This window comes from Manis javanica, chromosome 18, assembly GCF_040802235.1.
Source record: "Manis javanica isolate MJ-LG chromosome 18, MJ_LKY, whole genome shotgun sequence".
In the NCBI taxonomy this organism is placed as follows: domain Eukaryota; kingdom Metazoa; phylum Chordata; class Mammalia; order Pholidota; family Manidae; genus Manis; species Manis javanica.
In genome coordinates, this window is record NC_133173.1 from 10,496,772 (window position 1) to 10,517,784 (window position 21,013).

Here is a 21,013-nt window from a genome sequence, read left to right on the forward strand (position 1 = left end):
ACATATGAGGCATGTCAAGCATTCCTGGTCCAAATTAAGTATGCAATATGAGTAGCTAGCTTTTTATTATCTCATGGTTCTCTCTTTTTCTTCCTTTTATTCTTCTTTTCCATCATCTACTGAAATCAGGCATGTTTTTCTCTTTGTTTTGGGATACCAGTTCAAACAAGGTTTGTTTTCTTATTTGAGTACGCCCTTAGGGTCTCACCACTACCTAAGAGATTCACAGAAATATTTATTCAAATAACACACACACACACAAATATTCTGAAACGTAAGATTGGCTTTTTCTACCCTATGCCTGCAGGTGCTTTAAGGAGCATGGTGATATTGTTTTAGGGCTTCTCAATCCCAGCATAGGATAGCCAGTCAGTTTCTTTCTTCTCTGTTCCTCCCCATTTCTCTCTCCCAACCCCCTTCTCTCCCTTTCCCCACCCTTTCTCCATCTCTCCTCCCCTTCTTCTTCATCATCTTCTAAATCGTTGTAGGGTGGCTATAATATTTGTTCTTCCTTTAAGACTGACTATATTCTCCATCTCTTCCTTGAATATACCTTGTACATCCATGCTTCTTTATCCATGCACATCATTTCTGAGAAATGCTGTTTCTCAAGTTCCTTAATGACCAATTCAGAAACAATTTTTGTGACCCATTTTGTATATTATCTCCTTAGTCATAAATAATCATTCTCAACCCTGTTATTCAGTGGCATTGCATAAATGCCAAAGAGTGTTTATTACTTTGTCTTTATAATTAGGTATTTATGTGCTTACTTTCCTTTTGCATTTGAAGCATCTTAATGGCAAGAATTTAGGGCATCCGTCTTAGTTTTACAGTATCAACTGCAAGGTGAACACTCAGGTAAAGTTATTGAATGAACATCTGGGTACTAAAAGGACACTTTAACTTTCTTATACTACAAATTGGGAAAAGGGCAACAATAAAGAGAGATTATACATGGTTTGTGGTCTAAATACTGTGCTCTGTCAGATCCCAGGTGACTGGATGGAGCAACTCTGCTCACTTTCTATCAATTTCTCTCCCTTTGTTTCCAGCAAAACCACATTTCAGTTGAATTAAATTATTCCAATTTGCATTGGCATATAAATGGTCCTATACCCTAAGTCAGGAAGAGCTCACCTACTGATTTTGCTTACACTTGATGAAAATTTGATGCAATCAGATCATTTTGTGTCTCTGAGGAGTAATTATCTATCAATCTCAAGCCCACTAGAAGACAAAGACTTTGCTTTTCATCTGTGTATTCCCAGAATTGGGTGCAGTGTCTGCTCATAGGAGGTGCTCAATAACCATTTGTGGTTGGACTGAAGAATGAATTCACGCTCCTAGCTGATATATAAATACATATGTATCTGCAATACTCTGGCCCAGTTGATAGAGGAAGAGAATTTGGGAGTGTAGAGTTAAATGATTCTGCAATTATAGCTCAATTAACTATTATCATCCTACTGAGATGGGGAGGAGATACTAATGAGTAGTTTGGTATCACTTGTAGATATGTGATGTGGGGGTAATTACATGGGTAACGTAGCTTCTTTGTCCTCCTTGCTGGAAGGAGATAGATAGGAGGAGAAGTTAGCATTCATATTGATTTATTATTATAATTCTTATTAAATTATTCAATATTAATTTATAACTGAATTAACTAGATTTTATAAACATCAAAAAATAGACAACTCTGGCTAAGAACAAGGTTGGTATCCAAAAGAATTCAAGGATCTGCTGTTATATAGAGAGAGACTTTAGGTTTATCTAAGATGTGTGCAGAGCATGGAACATCATATATTTCCTCTGAAAATATCTTAAATGCTATGACATTAGCCACTTGCTTATAATTAAAGTATGCTGCCATTTCACCATGCTTTCCTTTACAGAAGAAAGTGCAAATTCCATTCCCCTTGAACTTTAGCGACTTCCAACTTTTTTCTTTGTTCTTTTCTTTAAAGCTTTGCAACAAATGCATCCCCATATGCTTATATTAGTTCATCTAGTATTAAACATATTGGCTGTGCAAAATGTTGGCACCCATTAATAAATGTTTTCATTTTTTCATTCTCTCTCTTTTTTTAACTTTAGATTCTTCCTTTGACTATATAAGCAACAGCTGTCTAGCTGCCTGCACAAGACTGGATCTAATGCCTCTACAGAAATCTAGGTCAAAACACTTGGAATGCATGAATATCAAACAGAGTTTTCAAAACAGCAAATGAATACATCTTTAACTGGTGACATTTTCCTGTAGCATATGGCTGCAAGCTCAGGGGACTGGATGCTTTTTTGATGAATATGTTCCATCAAAAACTAGGGGATGGCAGTAGGCTCTTGCCACCTTCTGTTTTGCCTTATGAAATGATAATGCAAATGCATGGATAGACTCGATGATCACAAGACTTTCACCTGCAGACCTATTCTAAAGACACACTTCCCTCTTTCCATGAGTCACTTTGTCCTTGGCTGGTTTGGGTTTATGCATAGCGGTCAAAGGGTGACAACCAGTGGGAGCAGTTTTCTTCCTTGGGCAGAATCTGATTGGTGGAAATCTTCAAAAAACTGAGCTGAAAAGCAAATATTCATCAAAGAGTGGAATTGAGGAGTTTGGTCACATGAGTTACTTACAGCCACAGCAGCAGAATGTTGATCTAAATCCCTTGTCAAATGTCAATATTGAGAGACTGGATAATCATTTACCAAGGAGGGGACACAGCAAGAAGCCCAGGGAAACTGGAAGCTGGCTCCTGAATCCTGGACCTGCACCAATGAGTCAAACTGACCTTGGACATGCCCTGCATCTCTGTGACTTCAGTGTCCTTCTCTTGTGTCAAATGACAAGACAGGACTATATTGTCTGTCCAGTCCCTCCAGGCCCTAAACATCCAAGGTTGTGAGTTTATGAAGTTGTTTTGTTGTTCATTGCATCATGTTGATGAAAATAACATGACAAAGAATAGGCTTGGATTTCTTTTTTAACTGGCTGATGTTTGTTTCTTAAAAAGAAAAATTACCCAGCATCCTCCCTTCTCCTTATCAGTAAAGTAAGACAACAGTGGAGCTGTTCTGGTGAAGCAGGGGGAGGAAGGATACACAGCTCCTGGGCTTCCCTCGCCTCCTGTTTCTCAGGGCAGCATCTGAAACCGAGTTGTGGTGTGAAAGCAACCCCAGGGTGAAAACCACCGCCTAAGCAAATGAGCGTGGGTGGGTATCTCGTTCGTGATGGTGGTGATGGCGGAAAGATGTACTGGACGCTGAACACTTTCTTTTTGCACTTAGCAAATTTGTATTAAGCGAACAATACATCTCGGCTGCAGGTTAATGTTTCAACCTGAGGTTCTTCTGCTCCTGGCTTGGCTTTTGTTTAAAACATCACCAGCAGAATTGGTGATTGTCACCAGAATCTACAGATGGACTATTTTAGTCACAAGATGGACTTTTCTCCTGCTTTGATCTGGTGTCCCCTACAGTGTGCTTGAAATCACACTCAGAAAAGTACTTCTTATTTTCAAAGATCTAGAGGTGAGTTCTTCCTCCCGCCAGTTTCACACCTGTGCAGCTACTGCCATTACAAGGTGTTCAGATTGCCTTTCAGAGCAGTCTATGCATATATTTGCATATATACATGTGTTTGTGTGTGTAAATGTATGTGTGTGTGGTCCCTTTTAATGAGGTGGTAGTGTATCATACATGTATAAAAGTACTTTGCTTTTTAAACTTAATAACCCCTGTTAACTATCATACTTTATCAGAATCTATAATCTGCATCTTTCTTTGTACAGGCCTCACAGTCCCTTATAGATGGACAAAATTTTTTAAGCCAATTAATTTTAAAGGTTTTAAAACCATTGACTTAAATCCATTTACATGGCTTTCCTTTTTTTTAAACCTATTTACTTACAAGGTGGCAATGAATTACCATATTTGTGTATATTTATGAATATATATGAGAACATTAAAAGGCTAATCTCCCAGAAATAATATTGTTAGATAAAAGGATATGTACACACTTAATTTAGGTAGATAGTGCCAAATAATATTTAAGTATAGTTATTACTTGCGTTTTTAAAAAAAATATGACTAGTTGAACATCTTTTCATATGCTTAGAAACTCCTCGCATGTAAAAACTCTGTACATATCCTTTGTCCATAAAAGGAGTTAGGAGAACTTAGTAGCCATCTGGGGGAAAAAAAATTGTATTCCTCCTTTATTTCCATTACCAAAATAAACTCCAGATGGACCAAAGATTTTACGCTAAAAATAAATGCATTAAAGTACTATTAGAAAACACGAGAAGATGTTTTTGGTTAAGAAATCCAGATCTTTGTAAGCATAATACAACACCTACAAGAAACAGTTCCAAAGATGTGCAAATTCATAAGACAATATAAATTGAAAAAAATGAAAAGATGAATGGCAAACTCGGATGAATGACGATACCTTAGACAGGAGTTATTTGTTTTAAGTGGTTTCAAAGGTTGGGCCATCCGCACTCCGGATGCAAAGAACTGGAAGATGGCTGCTGTTACTCCAACAAACGAAATAAACTGGATAACCTACAAACTCAGAGTTGATCTAAAAACCATCGGAGGGACAAGAATACAACGAACCTTAAGTTAGATTAATTTTAGAAAGCAAAGATCTCTTCCTAGATTGCCATAGAGCACAGCTACTATCATTTCTGATGGAACTGCTGGAAGGGGGCAGCCAGAGTTAAGGGCGAGGAGGAACCCGCCTAACTTGTAATGGGTTTTAATGGCCTCATGTGGCAGCCACGGTGGATTAGAATCCCACAGTGCCTCAGCCTCAGAGCAGCGCTTCCCTGTCTCCAAGTCCTCTGTACTCCGCCTCTTCCCCGTCTTCACGCACTACTTTCAGGTTGTTCATGAAAGCTGCTGACATCTTAGGAGAGCTGAGGGTGATCTCTGCTGCCCAGAAGAAATGAGAGAAACTGCTCAAGGTGGACATGCAATCCTTCACAGAGAGCGAGGAAGCCACCACGCCCAGATGGACGTTTATCTCAATGAACAACGTATTGTGAAATGCTGCTTGTTTTGAATGTTAGAAAAGGAGTGTATCATTCAGTATGTAGTCTCCTGGAATTGTCACTTAAATTACACCAGAAGTCATTCATCATATTAAGTGTGGCTGTGTTTCATATCATTTTATTTCATTTCATTTATTCTAACTGCAGTTCCTGTGTGTAACTTCACCTCAGTGTTTGTATCCAGTTGCGTACCAATGCACCTTTGCTTTGTTTCTGGATGACTAAAGTGAGACAGCAAGCTTTCTTGTACGTATCTTCTGGAACATATGTGCAAAAGTTTCTGTTATGTGTGTACTTAAGTGTATAAATTGTGTATATGCAAATAGTCAGCTTTACAAGATAATACCAAATTATTTCCCAAACGGGCTGGAACAGTTTATGCTTACCACTAGGAAAGTATGAGATAACATTGAATCACATCCTCTCCATCTCTTGATATTATCAACAATTCTTAATTATTATAATATGAATAATTGTAAAAAGGTATCTCCTTTTGGTGTTCATTTACAGTTACCTGATTAGTGATGGTGATATTGATATGATGTTGAGCATTTTATGATGATTACTTGGCATATAGGATTCCTATTGTGTGAAATGTCTCTCATGTCTCTTGCCCGTTTTGTTAAAGTGGGTTTTCCTTTTCTTCATGACTTTTAAGGAAATCATTTTAGAGATTTTTAACCTCTTTTCACTTATATGTACCTACAAACATCTTCCGGTATGTGGTTTGTGTATTTTTCCCTTTTCTTGACAGCTTCATATCACACACATCAAAGTTCCACAAATGCAGGGGCTATTCTAATTTTCTATGTATTCCATTGGTAGTTTGCCTTATTCTATAACATGTTTTATAAGTATAACTATATAATAAGGTTTTTAAAAATATCCTGGTAGAGAAAAAGTCCTCTATGTTTTCTTGTTTCTCAGAAATATATTGGCAGTGGACAATTCATTGTTTTCCACATAAACTTTTGAAGAAACTGTTAAATTACCTGAAGTCTATGGAGAATTTGACTAGAAATCCATAAATACATAGATTAACTTTAGGACATTTGATTTCTTAAAGATATTCTTTCTTTTCACGAATATGTGCAACTTCTCCATTTATTTACAACTTCTTTAATGACCTACACAAAAAGTTTTGAAAATTTCTGTGCATAGATCTCTCTCATTGGTTTTTAGTTTTATGACTTCATAGCTCATAATTTTGGTTTCTACCATAAATAGCGCATTTTATAAAAATGTTCTCTAGTTGCTTGTTGCTAGTTGTGGGGGCCCGGCCTACGGCCGAGGCTGAGCCCCACTCTAGCTGGACAACGCCCTAAAGATGGCGCCTGCTTCCTGCTCACCACCCTTTCCCCTCTTCCCTGTTGGGATTGGCCCAGCAGACTTCCGTACCCGTGCACAGCTCGTGCTGCCCGCTTAGAGTGGCGCGTGACACCTATCCGCTTAAAGGTCACACATGATACTGTCCCGGATTGGTTGGGTGACTGAATATAAGGGAGCCCGCCGGGAGGGAGGAGAGCTGCCCGACAACTGCTGTAACCACCGTGAGAGATTAGACAATAAAGCCTAGAGAAGAATCAAGACCTTGGGCGTGTTGCCTCAGTCCCTGAAGGGTCGCGACACTAGTGTCTAGAAATACAATTGTCTCTGGGTATCAGGGCATCTTGCTAAACGCATATTATTTCTAATCATTTCTTGATTTTTTAGGATTTTTCTAAATGGACCATATCAACTGCAAAACAGTCAGTTTTATTTCCTCCTTTGCAATAGTAATGCCTTTGATTCTTTTCTTCTTTTCTTACAATGGAAGTGTTGATATTAAGCATTGTCTTTTTCCTATTTTAGAGGATGGTCTTAATATTGCTCTATTTTGGATGAGATTTCATTTTCAGGTTAAAGAAAGACTCTTCCAGTAGAAAATTTCATTTATAAATATATATATATATATATATTTATATATATACATATTTACATTTATATATACATATTTACATATTTATATATATTATATAAATATATATATATATATATAAATATATTATATATATAAATATATATACATATTTACATATTATATATATACATATTTACATACATTTATATATATACATATTTACATATTTACATACATATATGTATATATATACATATTTTCCCATCTTTTTCAGTGTTTTTGCCTCTGTTTTATATTGCATATAATGTATTGGTAAAAATAACTATTATTAATAGTGGTCACATTGGGAATCCCTCTGATGTTTAAATATGATCATGGCTGTCGGTTGGGAGAGAAAATGATCTTCCTTTTTGAGGGGGAGGGTTTCCTAATATGCAATTAGAACTCTGAAAAATAAATTAATTTTTCCTATTCTTCTTTGCTCTCAAGAATGTGTATAGTTTATGATTTAGGCTTTTTTGAATGTTTCAAAAATTCACTCAGACTACTTTGTAGCTCAGGATCTTTTTCTGTGAAGTTATTTTTGGCAGGTTTTGTTTAAAAAAACTCACATATTTGTCTTCCTTTCAGTTGATTTTGCATTCTATTTTCATGGTAAATAATTTTGTTTCACTGATAATTTTAAGTGTTTTGAAATAACTTCATGCTTATTTTCTTATACTGTTAACATCTTTTTGCTATCTTTCCTATTCCTTATATATTTGTTGCACTGTTTCATTCTTTTTTGTTTGAAGTTTCATTTGTCAACAAGTATTATTATTTTTTCCCTTCAAAGAACCAACGATAGATTTTTCTGGGGGGTATCAATATTCACTCTTCTCTTATAATCAATTTATTTATGCCTCTTTATTTTTTTTCTTTCCTTTTATTTTAGGCTTGTGTTCGTCTTTATTTTCTAATGTATTTGCCCTAATGTAAATGTTTTATCTTTATTCTCCCTTGTTTACTTATGAACATATCTCCATAAATATTTATAAACTTTGAATTGTGTCTGTAACAAATAGTTCTCAATTGGAGGATGTTTTCATGTCCCCAACACGGCAATGTCTGAAGACATTTTGAAATGTTATGACGTGCGGCAGAGGGAGAGAACATACTACCGGTGTCTAGCTGGTAGAGCCCAGGGATGCAGCTAAATACCCTATAGAGCACGTCATTGTTCCCAACAAGCAAGACTCAGCCAGCCCAGAACGTCAATCATACCGATGCTGAGAAACCCCGCCACAGACCCTTGAGATACATATTCAGTGTTTTTGATCAGTATTACAAGCCATGCTAAGTATATAGGGCTCCTGTTGCTTTTCCGTCTTCAATTACTTCCTTGAAATCAACACTCAGCCGCATTTGCTTGCGCTTTATTGAGCTACCTCCATATTTAAAAAAAATAACTGAATGCTATTGGACAGGATTTGCATTCTACAGACTTCCACAGTTTTTGCTCACCGCTTAGCATTATACGCCTTTCCTTGGGAGAGTCGCACTTTCATATTACCTGGTTGACCATTGCAGAAGTTTGAATTTACCTTTCAGAATTCCATACCAAATGACCTTCTCTCTTTTTTTTTGATTTTCATTTCCTTAAGGGAGACAATGCACCGGCAATAGTAGCTCATTGGCGTATTGTAGCTGTTTCTCAAAGATAAGTCAGTCCCAGGAAGGACTGGTAACATCAAAGTCTTTTGAAGGGAGATGGATGGTTCCTCTAAGTTCTCACCTCTGTAGGGCTGTATGGTCTGGTTTCCCACATCCCCCCCGGCAAAAATCTCTGATGTATTAAAATGCTAAATTAAAAAATAATGCCTACTCCTAATTTTACATTCTAGTATATAGATAAAAGCCCAGGTTTCTTTACTTTGAAGATGCTAATAACAGATGTGCATTTATTTCAAAACAGGATATGACCTGCTTTTGTACAGCATTAGTTTACTATTACTTTACTATGATGATTAAGGAACCTGTGCATTATGTACTTTTTTCTGACTTCACTTAATACTCAATGAATATGTTTGATAATTATTTATTCAAATTTATAGTTATATATCAAAAATGATTAAAAGTTCCCTTTGTGGAAGCAGCATCAATACAAAGATTTAGCATTCATGAGTTATGAGGTATTAGCTTTTCCTTTTTTCATTAACAAAATGTTCCATGTAGGTAGGTTAATGAGCTTTATACACAGATCACTCTAATTAACTGTAAGTCAGGGAATAGAACTGTTAATAAGAAATGACACAGAGATATTCTCAGACATTGAGAATCAATGTTGGGAGTTTTTGTTTTATTTTTCTTGAATTGACAAAACATACAAATGTAAAATAGATGTTAAAGCACCTAAAATATTAAATATACAACAATACAATTCTTATCATTTCATACTGAGGAAAAGTCATATCTCCAGTTCTTATAAGTTCTGAGAATGTCCTCAGATTTAACTTCAGGAAGTACCTACCATTTCTTTTCCTTTTTTTCTCAATTTTATTGTCAAATAATTGACATATATTGCTGTATATGTTTAAGGAATACAGTGTATTGTTTGAATTATTTGTATTGTGAAATGATCACAAGAGGTTCAGTTAACATTCATCTTCTCATATAAATGAAATAAAATAAAAGAAAGAAAAAAAAGGGAAAAACATCTTCTTTGTGATGAGAACTGTTAGGATTTTCTGTCTTAAGAACTTTCCTCTATCCCATGATACAGTTATCATGTTGGACATTACATCCTTAGTATTTAGTTATCTTATAACTAGCAGTTTTTCCCCTTTTACCACCTTCCTCCAATTCCCTGTAATTATCTTTTCGAGTTAGTATTTTCATTTTCTTTGGATATATCCCCAGAAGTGAAATGGCTGGATCATATGGTAATTCTATTTTTAATTTTTAAGGCTTCCCCCATACTGTTTTTTATAGTGGCTGCACAAACTTTCAGTCCCATCAACAGTACACAAGTGGTCCCTCCCTTCATTTTGCATTCCTGTCAGCATTTGTTTTCTCAACTGTTTGATGCTCATTCTGAAAGGAATGAGGTGATATCTCACTGTCATTTTAATTTTCATTTCCCTAATGGTCTAGGATTCTCTCAACCATGCCTTGTTCTTGAATAGTTGTTAGTTTCTTGTGGGGGGAGCAAAGTCAGGGATGATCTATGTCACCATCTGGGTGACCTTACCTTACTCTTTTGACACTGTTTTCCTTTCTGTAAAATGTATATAATCATTTCCACCCACATGTTCTAGGAAGACCATTTGAAAAATCATGCAGTAATATGGGAATCTCCATTTATCTCTTATCTGATTATTTTTCCAACAAGCATCCTTATATATACCTTTTGACTCACTGAGAGAAAAAGAGTTGTTTGCAAATGTATAGGTTTCTTAAGAGCAAATACCTTGTTCATTTAAAGGCTAAAGTAATAAATGGAAGATTTTTGAGGTGGAAAATCAATCAACTGCCTGAAATTAATTACAAGTAATATATTGAATATTGAACTCAAAAACAAATTAATGTGCTCTTAACTTACTTTTTCTTCCTTCCTTCCTTCCTTCCTTCCCTCTCTCCCTCTCTCTCTCTTTCTTTCTTTCTTTCTTTGGCCATTGTTTAATGATTAAAACAGAAAATGTGGAGCAGAAGGTTAATTATGATAACCTAATGGATCAGAATATGGAATTAGGAATTTAATTTTTTTCTGAAGGAAGGTGCTGGCAATGAACCTACAAATCAGGAAGTCATTAAACAGTGGTCTCCTCTGGAAGGGATCTCAGAAATCATCTATTCTCATGTTATGGATGAAACTGCAACTTTTTCAAGGTTACACAAATAGCTAACAAAATTGCAACTGGAATCACATTTTCCAACTCTCAGTTCAGTAATTAAATAATTCTCTCCAGCACGAGAAGCCTAATTATTAGCTTGCTGAAGCTCACTCTTAAGTTATGAATGACACTCACTTGTGAGTTTATTAGATTCCCTTAGTGTATTTAGTGTATTCAAGAATATTGAGCCATTCAAAGAGTCACCAGAATTAAACTAGTAAATGTACATAGATGTGTGTGTGTGTGTGAGATAGAAAGAGGGGTGTGGAAATGATCATTTCATGTCTTAAAATTTGTAAATTAATTTTGGCAAGTGTTACACTGGGTCCTGTCCTGAAATTTCCCAAATTAACTGTATGGCAAAGAATTCCTCTTTATATAAGAAAAGACAGAACAAGAAAGTAATAAAAACAAAGAGCTGATGTCCATAGTGAATTTACGGATCAATAGTAAGCCAACAGAGAGGTTATCAGAAAGATAAGGGGAAATAAATGGCTTTCTCGTTGTGTAAGTAGCACCTGAAAAAAAGCAAAAATACCAAATATCTGTCTACATGTGCATTATAGTAACCTGGACATTTTGCATACATTATTTTAAATCCTTACCTTTAAAGAAAATCATCCTCATTTACAGATGAGGAAAGGTGAGCCTCCTACCCAAGGTCATTCATTTCATTTTAGTGGCTAAATTGACATCTGTTGCCAGGTCTGTCTGGCCCCCAAACTCATATCCTTTCCATTATGCATCTCTGGGGTTAACTCATGGAGAACATTTAAAAAGTAAAGTGGCTTCAGAAGAGGGTTTCCAGGATGACAAAGTATCCAGAAACCACACCATGTGGTAAACGGCTGACATAACGGGCAAGCTTTGCCAGGTGAAATAATAACATCAGAGACCATGGAAGCAGAGCTCTAGTGAGGGCTTTGTCATGCTGAGGAGAGATTATATCTATTCTGTGTAGTGCATGAGTGTGCAAATGGCACCAAATACTGGGAACTGGAGTGGAGACTGACTTAATACAGGTAAGAATTTTCCTTCATTTCTTTTTAGGATGCGACTGGGATAGAGAAGGGAAGAACATTTTTAAAACAATTTTAAGAATTAGGGTTAAATTGACTAGAAGTAAGCAAGCTGCCTTGGATATGATATCAAAGAAAGTGAATTGAAAGTTCCTGCCATACTAATAATCCATGATTCTATTTTTTTTCTAGAGATGTGTCCACTCAGCAAAGACAAGGACCGTGTTTCATTACATTTGATTCTTACTTCCTTATTCCTACTTGTTTTGAACTCAGTAGATGCAAATTAATTTCATAAGCAGGTCAATGAATAGAAAAATCAAAGATAAAACTATCTTCTGGTTTAAAAAAGGGTGTTGAAATGTCTTCATAACTAAGATGATTTCTTATGAAACACTTTGAAGGCAATGAAATGGACCAAGTTAGTTCTATAAAATTTTGCTTATTTTTAATTTTTTTACATTTTAGCAATCTTTTGACATGTCCCTTACAAGTCTGATTGTAAAGTATTAAGTTTAAGGATATCAAAGTGGAGAAACATTTTAAAGGAAATAAAAGCTTTCCTGTTTTTTGTTTCTTGTTTTTAATTTTTGTTTTGTTTTATTCCCTACAGTAGAATCAGTATTTTGTTATTTGGCTAAGAAATAGCAGAGTAGAACCATACACTAATTGAAACAATAAAATTAGACTAGTTTGGAGGTATTCTGTCAGAGGCCACACCACATTTCTTTAAGGTCAGCATCACATCTTAATTTTGAAAGATATGTAAATGCTGAAAGAAATTCAAAGTCATGTTGAGCCAAATAGTGACTGGAGGGAATGGAGAAGGGACAAAGCACATGGTTAGGAGGAAAGGTACAGGGCATGTGAGAGTAGGGTTCATGCTGGGTTAGCACCTGAGAAATGGAAATCACTATTCTGAGAGCTGATTCCCAGGGTTAGCTGGGCTAGGTGATCTGAGAGGATTTTCAAAACTTGAAGACAGACAGGCTGAAAGAGACAGAGAAGTGGCTGATTTTGAATACTGTTAAATGTGCTCCTAGAGACTTTGGGATAGTTCTCTGGTGTGGCCTTTGAAAGAATACTGGAGAGAGAAAATGTTGCAAGAGAGAATGGTATCCATTGGATTGATACATGGTTGCACACTAAAGAAGGTGTGTGGTCTTTCTTCCCTGGTTCCAGGGAGGGAGACTCTAAATCCACGGAATTTTCCAAGTGACAGGAGCTCTTTGCTACCTATGGTTGTCTTCTTCCACCACACCTGAGTTTATGCTATTATGTTGGCACAGTGCAGACCCCAGACATTTCAGGATGGGAGCTAGTCATGCCAGAAAGACCATGATGGGGGGATCGGGGCTGTGAGCTGTGTGAGATTGGCCCAACTCCCCAGATCCAAAATTCAGAGAGAGGAGGAAGTCTGGAGATTGAGTTCAATGATGTAGCCAATGAGTCAATCAATTTTGCCTAGTACATAATGAAACCCAGTAAAGACTCTGCACACCAGTGCTTAGGTTCACTCCTCTGGTTCATAATCACACCTTGATATGCTGGGAAGGTGACATGTTCTGAGAACATGGCAGCCTAGCATTTGCAGACCCTTCCAGACCCCATGCTATGCATCTTTTCATTGGCAGGTCCTGATTTTGTATCTATTGTAATAAAACTATAATCATGAGCGTAAGTATAGTGCTTTCCTGGGCTCTGTGAGCCATTCTAGGAAATGATAAAACCTAAGGGGGATAGTGGGAACCCCCAAACTCTTAGCCAGTTTGATCAGAAATGCAGGTGGCCTGGGAACTTCGGAGTTTGTGTCTGGTGTTTGAAGTGAGGGCAATCTTCTAGGGGCCATATCCTTGGCCTGTGAAATTTGACCTAACTTCCAGTAGTTAGCATCAGAATTACTATGCTGCACCAAGAGGTAAAACCCTTGCTGGAATGTGTAGCTGCATGAGTGGGTCCATACAATGGGCAGCAGCTGGCATGGTGGGTAGGATCTATAGCCCTACTGAGAGGTGCACAGGTTCCAACCCAGCTCAGCCACTTTCCAGTTGGGCAAATAGCTGCCTGGCCTGTCATAGTTTTAACATCTATGAAGTAAATATAGTAAAAGTAACATCCTGCTAGGGTTGTAGTGAAACAAATGAATTAGTATGTGTAAAGCATTTACAGCACTGCCTGGTGCACACAAAATCCTCTTATGGCTATTTTAAAGTAACGATGGGCAATCACAGCTCATCTGGAATAGCTGTGCTGATTTATGCTCTGTGATTATTTAATTTTATTTTTTAAATCAACATTGAGAAAGAAAAGTTGAGATATTAATTACCCGTTTACTGTCAATGTAGTGGAAAATGTAATTTATAGCCTACTTGCAAAAAAAAAAAAGTCTGCATGCTTAATTTAAGAACTCAAGTTATTCAAATAACATTTTGAATTTTATTATTCGTTTAATTGAAATGTTGCTGTTTCCATCAGAATTGCTTTTGAGATTCCAATTTCAGCAATAGTTAACTAAGAGCTCTCTGTGGAAAGCATAGAAGGGGGATCCACAGATATAAAAGCATAGAGAAATAAATGAATTTGGTGAATTACATTTACCTGAAAGACATGGGCAAAGCCATTAGCAGTGTTTCATTTTGTTTTGTTCTCAACTAGGTTACTGTTTTCGTGTAGAAGGGAATCATAGAGATAATCTAGTTACATAGGACACCTGAAAATGAGAATTTAGAGCAGAGTTCCAGAGCAAAGCCAGTCCAAGCAGTGATGAAGGATCAGTGGGTTACATGGATGAAACTGCCCTACAGACTCAAATTAAGAACAGAATTTCAGTTGCCCGGGACAGGAAGCTCTGCCTCAGAAAGAAAGTGCATCTCTTCTTCTGCTACGGTGATGTCTCATGGCTTGCTTATCCTACCCAGGGCTCAACTTTGTAGACTTCCACACTGAGAAAGGACCACAGGCATACTCTGGCAGACACTAATCATTTAAAATAGAGTTCCCAGAATTATTTTTTCATCATTATTACAGTATAATTTGCATAAAATAAATTGTGCAGTTTTTAAGCATACATTCAATGCATTTTGGTAATTGTATGCTATCACGTGACCACTACCGCACTCAGGATCCATCAGGATACAGAACTTTCCCATGACCCTAGAGTTCCTTTGTGGCTTTTGCAATTACTGCCTCCCCTGACCGGCAGTCAGAGGCAACCAGGGATCTACTTTCTGTCATTTTAGTTCTGTACTATAATTCAATATGATAGAATCATAGAGTATTTTGTCATTTTGGTTTGATTTCTTTGACTTACCATTGTATTTTTGAGATCCACCCATGAATAATACAGCTTTGCATGTACAGATGAAAGTCATCCTGTGAAATTATGCTATCATTTCCTTTGGGTAAATAATTAGGAGTCAGATTGCTGGGTCAGATGATATAAGTGTTAAGTTTAACTTTATAAGAGATTTCAGTATTGTTTTCCAAAGTGGCTGTATCACTTTGCAATTCCATTGGCAACATAGAGGTCCAATTTCTCCATATTCTAGACTCTTGAATTGTAGCCATTCTAGTGGGTGTGTAATCGTATTTTGTTGTGATTTTTAAGGTTTTTTTTCCCTTCCAGTTTTACTGAGATATAATTGACATATATCACTGTAGAAGCTTAGGGTATGTAACATAATGGTTTGAGGTACTCATATTGTGAAATTATTACTGTAATAACTTTAATTAGCATCCATCATCTGACATAGATAAACAAAAAGAAAAGGCAATAAAAGAAAGCAAAACAAAAATTTTCCTTATGATGAAAGAACTCAGGATTTACTGTTGTCATAATTTTCCTATATGTCACAGAACAGTGTTAGCTATAGTCACCATGGTGTAAAGTACATTCCTAAGATACATTTATTTCATAACTGGAAGTTTTTACCTTGTGACCATCTCCCTCCCCTCACCCTCTACCTCTGAATGATTTCCCTTTCTGTGTGTTGTTTGTTTTTACATTCTACATATAAGTGAGTCATATGGTATTTGTCTTTCTCTGTCTGACTGACTTAATGTAATGAGATCAAGGTCTGTCCATGTTGTTACAAATGGCAGAATTTCCTTTATTTTTTATGGGTGAATAATATTCCATGTGTATATGAATGCATATGTGTGTGTGTGTATCCATGTGACATATCATATATATATCAATTCTAAGAGTTTGAGTTTTTTACAAATTCTTGGTATCATAAGCCCTTTGACAGATTACAAAATTACAAAATTACAAAATTTTCATCCTACTTGTGTTCTGAATGGATGTTTCAAAACTGCTTTTAATTGTTATAGTTATTATCATTATTTTCACTTTTTTGAGTTGTGCTTTTTGTGCCCTATTTAAGAATTATGGTCCTAGCTTCAAAAGTCAGGGTTTTTCCTGTATTTTCTGCTATATGTTTAATAGTTTTATCATGCATGGCCCATTTTGTTTATGATGTGAGGAAAGAGTTGAAATTGATTATCCTTTCCATGCAGATATGCCTTTCTTCCAGCATCATTTCTTGAAAAGATGAGCTTTTCACCACTGACTTACCTTGGCACCTTTGTTAAAAGTCAGTTATTCCAATTCCTGTCTTCCAATCCATAAATCTGGTTTATTTCCTCACTATTTTAGGTCTTTTAAAATTTCCTTTTGCAGTGTTATGCAGTTTTCAGTGTATAAGTCTTAAATATCTTTGCTATTTCTAATATTTTTTCAATGCCATTGAAAGTGGAGGTTTTTACAATTTTCATTTTCTAATTTTTCATTGCTAGTATGCAGACAACAGTTGATTTTCTGTTTTTTTTATATAGACCTGTATCCTTAAAAATTACTGAGTTCACTTTTTTTTAAGAGAAAGAAATATTATCAGAAAAATGTACTTCCATAGCTGATCATCAGACACCCTTTAAAAGATCAAAATTAAGGACATGTAAAGCATGCATTAATTGATTTGCAGTTAATTTTATCCTATCAGGGAGTTATCCCTCTTTTTTGTTATCATTAATCTACAATTACATGAAGAATATTTACTGAGTTTACTTTTATTCTAGAAATTTTTTCCTAAATTCCTTAGGATTTTCTCTGAAAGCTATTATATCATCTGCAAATAAAGATAGTTTGATTTCTCCCTTTCCAAACTGTGTACCTTTTTCTTTTCCTTAGCTTATTGCTTTGGCTAAGACTTCAGAGGAGTGTTGAAAATAAGGGTGAGAATAGGTTTTGCCTGTTCTTGATCCTAGGTGGGAAGCATCAGTCTGTTCACGACTGAAGATGACGAACTGTAGATTTCTCATACATCTTTTCACCCAGATTGAGAAAGTTTTCTTCTGAGTTTGCTAAACCTAAAAAGTTTTCTTCTATTTTTAGTTTGTTTAGTTTTCTTTCTCTTCATAAATGACTATCACATTTTGCCAAATGATTTTTTTCATCTATTTCAATGATCATATGACTTTCTCCTTTATTTTCTTAGTTTGAGTAAGTATACTGATTGGTTTTTCAAATGCTGAAACAATATTCAATCCTAGGGATAAACCCCCTTGATTATAATGTTTATGTCTTGATAGATTTATTTTGCTAAGAATTTTTGTGTACCTATTCAAAACCAATGTCTTTGTCACATTTTAGTATCACAGTTATGCCTTTATAAAATGACTGAGTAAGAGTTCCTTCTCTATTTTCTGAAAGAGTTTTTATAGCATTCATGTTATTCATTCCTTAAGTGTTTGATGGAACTTAGGAAGGAGGATATCTGGGTCTGAAGTTTTCTCTTCATGGGTGTGTAGTAAAGAATTTGCTTTATCCAAAAGTCTTTTGTTGATTTTGTGTAGTTGTTTCATCAGTTGCTAAGAAAATGATAATATCTTCAACTATGATTATGGATTAGTCTATTTCTGCTTTTTCATTGTTACTTTTAAATTATTAACTGTGTTACTCGATAAAGATGCATTTATATAATCATATCTTCTTGATTAAGGGCTCATTTTGTCATTATGAAATGTACCTCTTATTTCTGATATTTTTTGTCTTGAAATCTATCTTATCTGATATTAATATAATCATTTTGTCTTTACACATTCTGTTTGAGTCATCTTTTAATTTACTTTCAGTCTGTCTTCATATTTGAGTCTCATGTAGGCAGCTTATATTTTGATCTTGATTCTTTTATGTCATTTCTTTTTCTCTGAAGACATTTCTAATTTTTTTCCATTTATTTGATTCATAGAGAGCAAACAGAGTTTTCCTTAAATCAGGAAACTGCATATGCTGCTTTAAAATCTTTTCCTGCTGTCTCCAATATCTGGGTTATCTCCAGGACAGTTCAGTTGATTAAGAAAATCAAATTTATCTCGAAAACAGGTTCTATTTTCCTGGTCCTTCATATTTCAGATAATTTTAGATTGTGTTCTGGACACTATCAGTGTTAAGATATGGAGATTCTGAATTCTTTAGTTTTCTCAGATGAATGTTGTTCCCTTTGTCTGAGCAGGGAATTATCTTGGTTGGGCTTGAACAACAAATAGGAATTTGGGGATCGCCTTTCTGGCTCTTCACATTCCATGATTTCCGCCACTTCTTATAACACTCATGGGTTTTCTGGTTTCAAATTTCTGGTTCACCAAGTAGCAATCCCCTTCACTTCATTTCCCCACCTCAAATGAAAAAAAGAAATGAGAATTCACTTTATTCAATTCCCCTCCTACTACTGTGTACTCTCCACCAGGGTGTTTCTGCTTCTTTTTACCTTATATGAAAATTTTATATTCATTTCGTGCATATGAGTCAGTCTGGTGAGTACTCACTCTGCTATTACTGAAAGTGGAATACAACAGCCGTGATTTTCATTGAAAAATTTCAGCACTCTCATCCCAAGTTGGCCACTGTGGGAGCAACAGATGTAACCATTTCTGCACACACGGTATTTTCCAGTCCCTACCCTCCATGTGAGTTTTTCCTTCCTCTGGTCTCCCAGAACATTTCAACCATGTGTCATTACAGAACTTAGAACATGATAGTTCCTTAGCACCTGTCTCCTCCCTGGACTATAAGCGATGATTGTGTATTTTTCACTTCCCTTTCCCCAGAACCTGACACAATCCTAGCATGAAACATTTGTCTGATGAATGTTTTTTTGAATGAAAGAAGAATGAATCCCATATCAACTGTGTGTATAGTAATGTAACTACTTGAGAACCAGTTATTTTCAGGTTTTCTCAAATTTCACTCTATAGTATACATTTGAAAAAAATCTCGTTATACAATAAACATAGTGATGACATTTCTGCTTCTGCCAAAAAAAGGATATAAAAGGCTTCTTGGATGTGTCCTTTCACTTTGACTCCCTTCTGTTTTGCTGTCCCTTTCATCTGACCGCACCCCTTTTCTTCTTCCTTTGTCTTGTAGAACCAGCCCAGGGGGGACTAGCTTTTTGTGAGAAAGATATGGACTATTAAAAGTCTGCATTTAATCTACCATAAACGCTGTTTAAGAGCTTATATCTATAGGAGTGGTCCCTGTATATGTATTTTCTTGATTTCACAGAATATGTCTCTTCTGTACACAGAAAAAAGTGATATGGTTACATTTGCTTTCATGAGTATATTTTCTCATTTGGAAGATGAGCCTTCATAGTTCAAACAAAATCCTGTCTTAAATTTAAGATGTTGTTCTAAACAGTTGGATAACATTTGCCCCTAACAATATGTCCAATATTTATTTATATATATATTTGTGTAAAAAATCATTTTTTTCTGAAAGTTTAATCATAATTTCCTATAACACTGAAAATAGGATGCTGTAAATTAAATTAAATTAAATGCACATACACATACACAATAAAAAACAAAATGTTTCACAATTTAATTCAACTTTTCATTAAATCAGTGTCATTTAATTTTTTTCATGTCTACAGAAATAAACTTTATTTTCCATTATTTGAAAAGAATCATTAAACTTCACATGTCAGTCTAATATTTTACATAGAATTCTAGAAATCTTACTTTTTTTAAAAATAAATTCTATTTCTTGAACCTTTGCATATTTTGTACTTGAGTTCCATTAAGAAACACTACAAACTTAAAATAAGAAAGAGTGTCCGTAGTTTTTATTCAAAGCAAAAGAATTCCATTAAGGTGGACCTAAAGAGGACTTATTCTTTCTAATTACCTCAGCTAGAAAACTCTCTAGGGAAAATCTTTATCCTTGCTTGCTGAAGACATCAAGTGCTATATATAGATACATATGTGTATGTACAGAGTATAACATGATATTTTTACATTTTCTTCTCTTTGGAGGATCTTAATTGGCATTTCCATATAGGACTAATCCTATTATTCATTCCCAATTCCCTCTGTGCTTTCATTTGTTATCCTAATGCCCCTTTTGACAGGGAAGGGTTAAAAAGGCCTGATTAAGCTGTAAATGGCTGACATTTAGCTATCAAGTATGAATCTGCTGTTAAAACATTTGTGCAAATGAGTTTCAGTGTCTGCCTTTTTAATATGGAGCGTCCCTGGTAGCAATCCTGTCCTCTCTTTCTTCCATCTCAGTACAGGGGACACATTGCTGTACTTCTTCTCGTCCCCTCTGTTCCAACCCCACTGAGAATTAGGCTTCCAGAAGAGGTTCTCCTTTTGATGCTATAAGCCCCTGATACTTTGCCTGACAAATTAAAGGTGCAGCTGAAAAGAAGAGGATAGCTTATCTGAGGAGCGTTTCTACCTTGATGTGCAGCCAGTGGCAGAAAACCTGGAAAGGCAGAGCCCCTGGGGACCCTGCTGACGATCCCAGTGTCTGAGCGGCCGCTGGAAGCACGGCACCGACTGCCAGCTGCCCGTTCTGGCATCCTTGGGTGAAACGAAAGCCTTGTTCTCTGAGAAACTACAATAAAACAAGTCTGTCATTCAACGACTCGAAGGCAAAGAAGAAAAAGCCTCAGCATAAAATGCTGTAAACTGGCATGTTGGCTTGCCATTTTCTCACTTTTCACAGCTGAAAGGAGGGGAAGAAGGTGAGAAGGAAGGGGGCCGGGGAAGGCGTCCGTCCACAGAAGCGAGGAGGCCTCCAATCCTGTCCCGCACCAGCGCTGTGCAGTTTGTTCACCAACGCTCCAGCCCGCCCTCCACGCTTAATTGTACCCTCGG